The sequence below is a fragment of the Ornithorhynchus anatinus genome, chromosome 20, assembly GCF_004115215.2.
Source record: "Ornithorhynchus anatinus isolate Pmale09 chromosome 20, mOrnAna1.pri.v4, whole genome shotgun sequence".
In the NCBI taxonomy this organism is placed as follows: Eukaryota; Metazoa; Chordata; class Mammalia; order Monotremata; family Ornithorhynchidae; genus Ornithorhynchus; species Ornithorhynchus anatinus.
In genome coordinates, this window is record NC_041747.1 from 22,150,483 (window position 1) to 22,163,881 (window position 13,399).

The following is a 13,399-nucleotide window of genomic DNA, read 5'->3' on the forward strand; positions in this document are numbered from 1 at the left end:
ATCTTTCCCTTCCTTTTAGTTCCCTATTCTTTTCCTTCTCTTCTATCCTCTCCTTGTCTACTTCTCTCACTGTTCATTCTGTCTCTCCCATGCACAACATATCGGCATTTAGACCCTTAGCACCTGGCTTTCCCACTCTAATTATGCCGCTTATCCCCCCTCAAAATTCACTCAAAAGTATTTGAGAACCATGTGCGTGCAGAGCATTGTATTAACCGCTTGAGCGGTTAATGATGAATCATATGAAATTTGTTGATGAATCAAATGAAATTTTGACACTTCTGAGTTTTGTGTTAATTTTTGAACAGATTTCATAAGTTTTTTAGTTATTCAAAATGCGGGGTTTTTTAACCAAAATAAAAAAAAAGGGAAACATTCAACATGTCCTTCGGAAAAAGCCATAGTGAAGGTAAAGTGTTAACCAGGCAGGGAAACATATCTTCTAGGTATCATTATCAAGGCTGTTACATCAGGCACAAAAAACAGCCAGCTACCTTGGAGGACAAACGTTTTGAGGGAGGACCAACAATGACCTCGAGTGACCTCTTTCAAAAACTCGAAAGAGAATAGCAAAATGATTTTCCTGGTTCACAGGGACACTTAATTTTAGTTGAATGAGATCCTTGTAAATTTAGGATGTTTACATGGAAAGCTTTCGAGTGCTTGGGGCAGCAATCATCTAGATATAGAATTATTATTACAAGCGTTGCAATAATGTCCAGTCAGATGGAACCTGCTACTCTTTGTTCCATCCTCTTCAGCAAGCCAGCTAGAATGTTAAATCTGGGTGATGTTTTTACAACAAGTACATAATGTCGAACTATCCTTCCCCCCTATTCGACTGTTTCTTCTTGCTTCTGTTCAAGTCCAGGAATCCATTTTGTAGTTAGACAAGGAAATGAGTAAAAACATTGAATGCAATGTTTCATTCTGTACGAGTGATGAAATGGAACAGGAATCCACTAGCTCCTGGTAACAGGCATTGCCAACTTCCATTAATTTGCAGGGAAATTGGAATAATGTTTGGCCACCTAAAGATCTGGACTGATAGTGATAAAACAGTCAAGGGAATGGCTAGCACTTTTTCTATCTTTCTGGCTCCTGTACCTACTCAAGGAGGAGAACTTCATGGCACTATAGAAGGGAAATTTTTACTGGGTAGCATCAGATGCAGTGATCCTTAATGTGGGTGGATAAATTATTTACTTTGGAAACCTCCTCTAAGACTGTACACACTTTTGCAGTGGTCTAAAAATATTATTGCAACAATACAAGAGGAGAAAAGAGACACTCTAATATGATTCAATTGAAAAGTCTTTAGGAATGGGAAATTGGGCAGAAGAAGAAAAAATGGAGTTAGAGAAACAGCTCTTGTATTCTTTCACAATGACCTGCAAATATAAATGTCAATGGTATGGTTGTTTTGAATTCTAGAGTAGATTGGAAATTTGCAAATGTGGTATCAAGTCACATGAAAGATAGAAAGTACGTTCTCCTCTCGCTGTCCTCTTCAAACAATTTAATACAGTCATCAATCCGGAGCTATTAGTCTACCCTTAATGGTGCTTTTTGTCTATTTTTTGACGTGACTAAAAATTCATACCAGTTGAGGAAAAACAGCTATTGATTCGTTTCACTTCATTATCATTTTACATCAGTGTACCTCCATGGAATATGATTACAAGAGTAACAACAATAAGAAAATTGCCCAGATTACCTGGGGGAGCATAACCTGGGGGTATGTAGAATGCATAAGACAGGATAGAATGCTCTTTTTTTATTTAAGGTTTTTACAGTATAAGAGGACTGGGAACAAGACTGCTCTATTATTGCTCTCCAAACTGTGGGTGCTCAAAAATATCAATTAAAGTATTATTTCCCAAGTCAATTTTTCCATTTTACTGAGTCAACTTTAAATAGAAAGCATCAGAATCCATTATTTGGGCTCAGTGGTAGTGGCAACTAATTTGAAAAAAATATATAACAATCACTGCAGTGCCTTGCCTATATTGTTTAATGCCAGCCAATGATAATTTTTCATTCACCCTTTGAGGGTACTAATCACGCTTTGATTATATATTATAGAGAAGCAGCAATGGAAAGAGCACAGGCCTGGGGGTTAGAGGACCTGAGTTCTAATCCAACTCTGCCAATTCCCTGCTCTGTGACCTTAGATAAGTCACTTAATATCTCTTTGCCTCGTTTCCTCGTTTCCTCATCTGTAAATGGGGATTCAATGCCTGTTCTCCTTCCTTCTTAGACTGTGAGCCCGAAGAGAGGCAGGGACTGTGTCCAACCTAATTAATATGTATCTACCCTGGCACTTAGAACAGTGCTTGACACATAGTAAGCACTTAACAAATGCCATAATATATGTATGCAATGTATGCAATATATTTCTTTTGTGTCATTTTAATAAGGGACGGAATGTTAATTTTAAAATTTCTTCCTTTGTAGGACCAACGGTTTAATTTGAACTAGTGCTTTGGGCTTGGAAAAACAACTTTTCTTTCAAAAAAGCACCTTTTTTGTTATACCCTAGTATAACAAAGGAATGTTCTTAGACCAGAGGAGGTAGTTATGTTATAATGATGATGTATTAATGATACACTCCCATGGCTGACCAGTAAAAATGACCTCATTTAACATTCTAGAAGAGAACTGAGCTGCCTAGTACTATGTCTTGCAAAACAGGATGAGCACCATCTATTTTACAAACCTCATTCAACAAGTAGAAAGAAGCCTAGCAGGAAACATGTGTGATATCCAGAAAACTCATTATTACTAACAGCAAGATTGAAATCAGGCAATTCCTTCCATGGACAGGCAATCTTCTGATGAGCAGAGTTTGAGTCTTAAAAGAGCACACTTATTTGACATACCTTTAAGTCTTCTAATAATTAACAAAACTGTCCCTCTTGAATGTAATTAGTTCAACTAGGGTGAATTACGAGAAGGAATGAAGTCCCCCAGTGAGTTGTACAACTTACAGACAACTATAACATAGGCTTTGTAAGGATGCTATTGGGTACTGGATGGGGTGTTAGGGATTTTAAACATTTGTGAACGTGAGTGCACACACAAACACATATACAGACACACATAAAAAAGTGGGATTATGTACTTTTCTTTCATATATTACAGGACTGTCCATCAGGTATGGTGCCGACCATTAACTAGACCTTCAGGGAAAGAAAATACTACCCAGATGAATTCATCAGTCACACAGTTCGGGGTGCATTTCTCAGAAACATTTTCAGCAATCTGCTTGTTGCCCACATATAAACATAAATGACACTATACTGCAGTGGCCTATCTAAGCCCACCTTTGTCTTTCATTCAGTCATATTTACTGAGTGCTTACTGTGTGCAAAGCACTGTACTAAGTGCTTGGGAGAGTACGATATAAGAACAGACGTTCCTGGTCCATAAGGAACTTGCAGTCTAGAGGGGGAGACAGACATCGATATACATACATAAATAAATTACAGATATATACATATAGGTGCCTCACGGTTAATGCTGGGCCTCCTATATCCTTTACATTTTCCTCTCTAATAATCATCTTGAACCAATTCTTCATGAATCTATAAATCCTTCTTGAATCTTCTAACATCCCTAAAGTTTACCTCTAATGCTCCTAACATGTCCTTCTATTAATAATAATGTTGGTATTTGTTAAGCGCTTACTATGTGCCGAGCACTGTTCTAAGCGCTGGGGTAGACATAGGGGAATCAGGTTGTCCCACGTGGGGCTCACAGTCAATCTCCATTTTACAGATGAGGGAACTGATGCACAGAGAAGTTAAGTGACTTGCCCACAGTCACACAGCCGACAAGTGGAAGAGCTGGGATTCAAACTCATGAGCCCTGACTCCAAAGCCCATGCTCTTTCCACTGAGCCACGCTGCTTCTCCAATTAACCTAGTTCTGCTGCTTCTTCTATTAACCTAGTGAGTATCTAAATCTATTAGTTTATCCAACTGTCCTTGATTCTATTGATATTTTCAGTCGGCGTTAATTTCCATGGTAATGAATCTCATGTGTTTATGACCTCCTTTCTGTGTGATGAAGTGTTTCCTTTCATTTGTCTTTAACATCTCTCATATGAGAGACATGCATACTGCTTACAAACCGATCGAATTGGGAAATACTTAAAAAAACACTGCCCGAAGTGGCTGCTGCCCCCATAACTGCCTCTGTTCCTAGGAGAAGCAGGGATGACTCCTGTCCCCCAAAATCCCTTAGCGGCCAGAGAAGCAGGACCAACACAGTAAGCGCTCAGGAAATATGACTGAACGAGAACAGCCTATCACTTTATACTATGACTACCTGAGAGGCTTCATAAATTTGTTTCTTTATCCTGAAATAGTCAACACTTCACTGTATAAAAAAAACCCAACAGTAACTATTTGGGAAGTTGCAGTAATTCCATTACATTCTCATGGCAGAATACTAATGACTTTTGTCACCACAGTTGCGGCATGATGGAAAAAAAGAAGCGTGGACAGAGGTCAAAAAAAGACATCAATCAATAGGGTGGAATAACCCTAAATTTCCTCTCATATGACTTTAGATGGTAGTGGTGAAGTAGTGGCCTTCAGTTGCAAGTGACGGATATTTAGAGATTCTGAGACTATAATCCGCAAGACTGATTTAGTACAACAACGGTGACAGAAAAGAGTAAGGAACTGTGCAAATGTTCGTCTGTTCATTGCTCTGTCACTGATAACCGGGATTCACATCTAAAAGCTTTTCTCAGTCGAGCTAGAATGAGGTATGTTCATAGCCCGTCTGCCCACATTTTATATTTGTTCAATCAAGAAATCAACTGCTCAAATATGACTTTTGTAAATAAAAAATAGTTTGGTGATATATGATGAACAATTCTAGTCAAAAGGACAATATTTATTATCATCATTATTATGGTGGACTATATTATGTGATTTCTAGGTGTCAAGCACTGGACTAGATACAAGATGCTCAAATCAGATGCAGTTCTTGACCCACAAGAGGCTGACACTCTAAGAGTGTGGGGAGAATTATCTTTCCCCCATTTTACAGATTAGGTAACCAAGGCACAGAGAGCTTAAGTGACATACCTATGTTCACCCAAATACCTGGTCTGGGATTTGAACACAGTTTTCTTGACTACCAACCCCATGCTCTTTCCAACAGGCTGCATGGTATAGACTGAAGCAATGGCATGTGTTTAAATGGTAATAATGATAAGTGTGCGAGGTTTTCTAGGATTGTAAAAATTGTGATTGGATTTGCAACAGAAACTTTATACTGTATTGCACGTTACTGTTCTTATCTGAATGAAAAAAATAAAATAATTTGTTGAAACAAAAAAATCAATATTGCAGTACTGTTTTCATTTTTCAATCACTTATATGCTGCACTATTTTTTTTAAACAAGCCTTTAGAAAATGCAGTCTCTTTTGGTGCCAATTACATATGCATTTTATACCATTGCAGCCTCACAGGCTTATGTAACTGCCAAACATCATTTCCATTATACATGTGAAAAAAAACGATGAAAAGCAAGATTATGTGTATTGCCCAAGGAAATATAGCAAATCAGAAGCAGCACTAAAAGAGTTCATATCTCTTGATTGGCAATCAATGAGTCTACCTGCTTCTGTGATTTTTATAATCTTTGCTTTCCATGTCCGGGCAAACAGTGACTATGAAACCAATTAAAATGTGTTTCACTATTAATCATACAGTCTTGGTGTATCTTTGAAATAAGATCATAAAACTAAAGGTTTTCCATAGACTTGATGGAATCAATATGAAAATTTAAACATGTGACTCCAGTGGAAAAATAGAGGTTTCAAAAAACCTTTGAGAAGATGATAAATATATGTTAAGTGATCTTAAAAGCTGGAGAGAAGGATATTATGACTGAAGCCACAAATATGAAACTCATCATCTGTCAGTGTGAATGAGTAGCTTTTATCACCTTGACTGCAAACTTTCCACCTAATAATATTAAAGCTGGAAGTCTATGAGAATCACCTACATGCACGCACACACACACATATATTCCAAATAATGGCATTATCAATCAATCATATTTATTGAGCGCTTACTGTGTACACAGCACTGTACTAAACACTTGGGCGAGTACAATATAACAGAGTTGATAATAATTATTACCATTATTTTTGAAGCTTTGCTGATCGGAATGTAATTATTCAAAATTCCATTTGGATTGCAGTAGTAGGACACTGGCTTGCTGATTTTGCCCTTTAATATTTTTCATAATTAACTGGGACTTGAAAATTATATTTATTATTTTTAATCTTTTATTTTTTTTTTCAATTTTTACAAAATTCTTTGTGATAGGTCACAAGGATTAATACTGCAGGGTGAACATAGAATGAAGTTGTATTCTCTTTTTCCTGCATGTTTGGTGTAGGAATATTCTCAAGACCAATTCACAGGCACTGAACACGTCAATTAAAAGAAAACCTAGCATTTTGAAAAAATAAAAAGAAAGGTAATGGTAATTATGCTTGTTTCTCTATGGCACAAATGTCACCACCCTGGTTCTGTAGGTAAGGGGAAAATTTTGGGAGGAAATTCAAGTCTACATCGCAGAGTTCAACATTAAGAGCAGGGTACCAAATGGAAAGAGCACAGGACTGAGAGTCATGGGAGTTGGGTTCTAATCCTGGTTCCTCCTCTTGTGTGCTCTGTGACTTTATGAGGCCACTTGACTTCCCCGTGCCCCAGTTTCCTCCTCTGCAAACTGGGAATTAAAAAAAAAAAACCTCCTTCCCCCTTAGACTGTGAGTCTGATGTGGGATAGAGATTGGTTCTGATCTGTGGCTTTGTATGTATCCCAGATTATAGCACAGAGCTTGGCACTTGAGTGAAGGCTGGATGATAAGCTTTCCCATGGGGGGAATAATTACATAATTAATGATAACAACAATAATAATAATGTTGATGGTATTGGTTACACATTTAACAGTGCTAAGTACTGTATAAAGTTCTGGGCTAGATACAGTACTATCAAATCAGACACAGTCCTTATCCCAAATGGGCACAGTATCTAAGGGGGAGGGAGAACAGGTATGTGAGTTAATCATCATTTTATGGATGATGAACTTGAGCCACGTAATTGGTGATTTTGAGCCACTGAATTGTCCAGGGTCAGACTGCAGGCAAGTGGTGGCCAGGATTAGATTCCAGGTCTCCTGACTCCCAAGCCTCTCGGCCATGCTGCTTCTCTTGTTTGAATACAATGAATTACATTCTGAAGACTTGCAAGTCTTCTTTAACTGTAGGTGAAGAAATGATCCTGAAATGTTTTGATGAGAATTGGCAGAAGATATCACTGGTTGAAAGGATGCCAGCGGTCTTAAATAAGGGGGGCTAGGGAAAGAAGTGTTTGCAAATTAGGGACTAATAGTGATTTCTGTAGCCTACTTAACACTGGCACCCCACCTAACACCTAAGATTATGTGTTTTACAAAAGATGATTTGATACCTTCTTTTAATAATAATTATGGTATTTGTTAAGCGCTTACTACACGCCAAGCACTGTTCACTATATGTCTCTACACTATGTGTGTATCTAATGTCATATTTCAGCAGCTATTTTTGTAACAAATATGAGAAAAGGAAAATCCCTCTCCAGTCCTAAAAGCCAATCATATTTAACACAAATGTGGATATCTAAGGGAGACATGTCAACATAAAAGGCACAGGACACTCCATGCCTCCACCCCCATCTTCTGTAGGGACTATATAAATATTAAAAGCATAACATGTTGCTCCCAGTTCAAAAGATGCAGGGCTTAAGAAGAGTCAGTCACTGATTCCCCTGAACTTCACTTTTTAAGAAAGATTACTGAGAACGTGTTTTGGGGACAATTATGGGAGCAACTTGATTGCTCATTCATTCATTCAATCGTACTTATTGAGCATTTACTGTGTGCAAAGCACTGTACTAAACACTTGCGAGAGTACAATAAAATAACAAATGGACACATTCTCAGGCCACAATGAGCTACAGGCTAGTTTTTCAAATCTTAACAACACTCAGCACACTTATTTACCCAAAAGGTGGCACAGTGCTGTGGCATCAAATAATTCTCCCCCAACAGCAGTTGTCTGCAAAACAGTTTTCCTGCCTTTTTATTCATTTGATCAGGTAGTGTCCAGAGAGCTGTGCATATGACCATTAGATGACTGACTCATGTGGGGGACAGGGACTGTGTCTCACCTGTTCATCTCATACCTGCCCAGTGCTTGTGACATAAGAAGTGCTAAACATTATTATTATTATCACTATTATTATTATTTCCAGGTTCTTCTCCATCTGCACAACAATACACTGTGTTGACCAATTAATGGCAGGGGCTCATGTCAAGCTAAATCCATGTGGGCATGGGCTCATCCCACATAGGTTTTCGCCACCCCAGCAGAATTTCACTGACTCTATAAGTAAAAACATGAAGACCACAGTTCTTGAGGACTACCAATCTCCCTGGTGTGTGGGCCGATCATTCAGTCATTCATTCAATTGTATTTGTTGACCGCTTACCGTGTGCCGAGCACTGTACTAAGCGCTTGGAAAGTACAATTGGGCAACAAATAGAGACAATCCCTTCCCAAAGAGCTCACACTCTAGAAGGGGAGAGACAGACAACCAAACAAAACAAGAGGCCTGTGTGCTATTATTTCTATCCTTAATCAATATTGCCAAAACAATGGAAAGACTTGGGTAAGACAGGTGGCATTTAGTGGCTCAGCTTGTTGCTCTAGCAATGTTCCCAAGCTCCATCATCCTAGTTTGTGGAGCACATTGCATGGATTACCACTGGCATTTCAGAGAGCCCTGAAGTGGATTAAAAAGAGGCTCTCAGTTCACCTAGGGCATATTAAATATATTTTAGCCCATTGTCTGACTTCACTAGATTGTAATCTCCCCACTAGGCTGTAAAATCCTTTAGGGCTGGCACCCTGTCTATCAACTAGGGCTGTAACTCTCCCCAACACCGGTAGCAGCAGTAGTTATTGAGCTCCTCAGTGCATCACACTGTAATTATCACTTGGGAAAGTGCAACAGAGAAACAAGTTACATACAGTCCCTGACCACAAGATGCTTCAACTCTAACAGGCCTATCTCTTTCTAAATTCAAAGCCTTTAAGCACGCCAATCTTTCTCCTCAGCATGTTCCAAGACGGTCTCTGCCCCGAGGAATAAACACATTTAACCCGCCAAAGAAAATCCTCTCTTGATTGCAATTAAATTGCTCTTTTCAGTAGATTCGCATGAGCCTAAAATGAAACCAAATTAGAAGAACATAAAGAGAATTGCTGGTAGGCAGTTTATCAAAAAGCAAATAAAAAAAACAAAGAAGATAGAGAACCTCTACCAAAGAAACGCAAAGATAATTATGAAAACTAAATACGAAAGATATAAAGGATAGACATGAATCTCATGTCTAGCAGTTTCCAAGTCAAATACTGACGAATCTATGGAAAGATGGAAAAATGCCACTGTAGAAGCCAGTGATATATGGAGGAATGTTATTTCCATTTATATTGAAAAGGAGGCCCAAAATGACATACCAATTTTGAGGATAAAGAATAGGCCAGTCAAGGGCAAAATTCCTAAAACCAGTGTCATTACTACCCGCATCATTATTATTTTTTTTATTATTGCTTTCCACTTTTACTTCAGCCATCATGGATTTAATCTCATTTTTATTGAGGTTTAGGTGATGCAGCCCATCTGTTTTCAGAATCCAACAAAGCACTACTCTGAAGTTAAGACAGTAGAGAAAGATCTATAGGGAGCACAATGGTGAATTAATATGCCCAGCACATCACAATGAAACTGCAGGCAATGGTGACAAATAATATCACATACCAGAACCATCTGGTATGTTGGTAATATCACATACCATACCATACCATACCATACCATATCACATACCAGAACCAGAACAATCACAAGTAACAACAAACCAAGAACCCACTCTTATAGAACACCACAAGATATGTCTGACAAAGGGGATGGAGTGCCGTTACTTGGAACCAATGAGTTAAGGTATGATGGAAACCAACTGAAAACAGGAGATCACACACCCAGAAGGGAGATGAATATTGTACAATACAGGTGGTACCCCTGAGTTCTGAAATAGGAGAACGACAAATGATTGCACAGTGTGCAGATTGGGTGATCAATAAAAACATGTCGGAATAAAGATGTTTTTCCATGTTGCTACTTCCGTTCATTTTGAAACTCCTTGAACAATCTTTCCCTCTTTGATTTCCCTCCAGTCTACCTCCCGCTCCCACAACCTCATTGAAATTCTCCTCCCGGGATACATGTGGGAGCAGCAACGCTACCGTGCTACTCTGCTAGTGTAGGGGTGATTGTGCCCGGCTCTGACCCGCCACAATCTCAACGCCGAGTCATGCGCACTTCTGCACCCTCGCTATTATGGAATGCGGCCTGGGCATGCGCAGTCCGGGCAGGTAAACACCTTATGTAAGCTGTTTCGCTTCTGTAGTGATGTCACGTGGCTTATAAAGGGGTGGCCCTATCTAGGCGGGATGTGGTGTGCCTCCTGTGACCTTCTGCCATAAGTAACTTCCCCAAATAAACCACTTTTTTTATAGATCTCACTAAATCAGACTGGTGTGGTCTGCTTCCTTTTCCGGAATCTGGGCAAGTCGATGGCACGTGTCCTTACAGCTAGACTCTAGTACAGTGCTCTGACTATAGTAGATGCTCAATAAACGCTATTATCGACTGAGTGAGATAAACAGGGAAATTTCAGATTGGATTTGACAATAAGCCAAAGACAATCAGGTTAGCCAGATAATGTGTTTCTTTATAATAACAATGACATTTGCTGAGTAATAATAAGAATAAGAATGATGGTATTTGTTAAGCATTTACCATGTGCCAAGCACTGTTCTAAGCGCTGGGGTAGATATAAGGTAAGGAGTTGTCCCACGTGGGGCTCACAGTCTTAATCCTCATTTTACAGATGAGGTAACTAAGGCACAGAGAAGTTACTTGGCTTGCCCAAGGTCACACAGCAGACAGGTGGCAGAGCTGGAATTAGAACCCACGTCCTCTGCCTCCCAAGCCTGTGCTCTTTCCACTAAGCCACACTGCTGTCAAAAGGATAAGATGTGCTCTTGGTGTGGTATTTACACACTTTACAGAGCTCCTCACTGATGAAACTCAGACATGGTATTTCATCAAGGGAAGTAAAATTTGCCTCTAAATTGCTAAAATATGCAATTATTTCAAAACTGTGGGAAATGGGACACTTTGCAATAGTTGCTGTTTGGTCACTCTGTCCCAGGAAGGCAGTGTGGCCTATTGGAGGGTTTCCCAGTATTTCATTTATTCCAAGGAGTCACACCCTGAAGACCTGAGGGGTTTGTGAGCATTTTCCTTCTGCAGGGCCTTGGGAAAGAGCATGTCAAGGCAGGGGTCCCTCAAAGACCTCCTCCTCCTGTCTTCCGTGTGTCTTAGAAGGAAAAAGGTTCTGAATTGCATATGCTCCCTGCCCTTGAGCAATAAAAACAAGCCCTATAGGATCCCAAAGTGCTGCAACTGGCCTAGTTTATCAGCAGATGCCATAGGAATAAAGGAGAGAGCACAGTGCTGGGGGTCACCCCCTCCTCCCGCTGTCATGGCAACTTTGTCACTGATGTCATAGTTGTCTTTAATATTTCTGTGCTTGTGTTTCCTTATCTGTAAAATAGGGGTGAAAATACTTGCTCTTTCCTATCTCACAGGGATACTGCAAGGACAAATGCAATTTTAAAAATATAAAAAAGGTCTAGATAAATTCAAAGTAATATGATCATTATCATTTACTCCTTTACTTGGAACAAATGAATCCCAAAAAGGTCATGTATACCCCAAAACCATAGCTAGGATTTAGTGAGAAAAAACTTGGTAGAGAACTACAGTCACTGTAAAAAAAAAAAAAAAAGCAAAAGGAAAGTGATTTATACCCTCATTGTATACACTCATTTTGTTTGTAAGCATTTTTCCTTTACCCCAATTTAATTATATTCCTAAAAATCATCTAAAGATCAACTTTTTAAAATAACTGCTTTTCCTCACTCAAATAAGTATAAATATACAAGGTTTGCTGTTGGGCACACACTTTTTTTAATGTCTTTAAACCAACATCAACTTCAACTAAAATGCTTTCCAAAGCACCATTAAGTTAAAACAATTTCAACATTTTTAGACAAGCTCCTTTCCTCGGGAAATAGTGCCTTAATGGAGTTTTAAAAAGAAAGATGAAGTTGAATTTATGTACATTTTTTTCTTCCCCAATAATTAACAAAATATGTCTTGGTCACAGGGGATTGGTAATATCAAAACCTACACTATCCCCTCAAGGTAAAATATAGAGTATGCACTCAAAGACCCTTCATATGCTCCTTTCCTCAAAAGGAAGTCACTAAAAATGAATCTTTATTACAATCCTCAGCAACTGTGGCCTGGTGGTTACTATCAATTAATGGTAATTATTGAGCATTTACTGTGTGCAGAGTATTGCACTAAAGACTTGGTAGAGTACAATATAACAAAACTGGTAGACACACTCCCTTTCTACAAGGAGCTTACAGCTGATCTCTTTTCAATGCCTCTCTGAGGATGGTACTCTAAGAATGATCACAGGTTTATATATTGAAAAATGGGAATCAAGTTGTAGCCAAAGTAAGGCTACTGCTGAAACTTGAACATGTATTTTAAAATTAATCATGTCATATTTTTCATAATTCCACCTAAAATGGAAAAGCCAGTTAAACTGCACCCTAAGCTCAAAACAGCAGTTTCTTTTTACACTTCAAGAGCTGCCTGGAGCAGGAATGAGTAAGAAGGAGATAAGAAGGAGGAAAGAATAGGTTGATTAGATTCATAATGGGGTTGTTTTGGGGGAATCAGGGTTCTATAGTGCAAATATTAAGAGGGTTGTCAAGGAGGACAACCATTACACTTTTCCTCCTCTAGTTCCTCTGTCACAGACAGACTTTGGGGATAATTAGGCCATTTATCTCAACTGGAATGGCTTTATTTATTTTCCTATTAGGACTTAGGAGATAGATCAGGGCCACCAGTGTGAAAAAGAGTAATAATAATAAATACAATAATAATGGTATTTGTTAAGCGCTTACTATATTCTAAGCACTAGAGTAGATACAAGATAATCGGGTTGGGCACAGTCCCTGTCCCACATAGGGCTCACAGTCTTAATCACCATTTTACAGATGAGGAAACTGAAGCACAGAGAAATTAAGCAACTCACCCAAGTTCACACAGTAGACAAGTGGCAGAGCCGGGATTAGGACCCATGACCGTCTGACTCTCAGGCCCATGCTCTATCCACTA

The 13,399-nt window shown here is 38.9% G+C and overlaps 1 protein-coding gene across 11 annotated transcripts in view; it reads right to left on the minus strand.

The window, feature by feature from the left end:
• CNTN5 (contactin 5) overlaps positions 1-13,399 on the minus strand; it is a 653,229-nt gene that overhangs the window by 71,451 nt on the left and 568,379 nt on the right. The window lies entirely within an intron of this gene.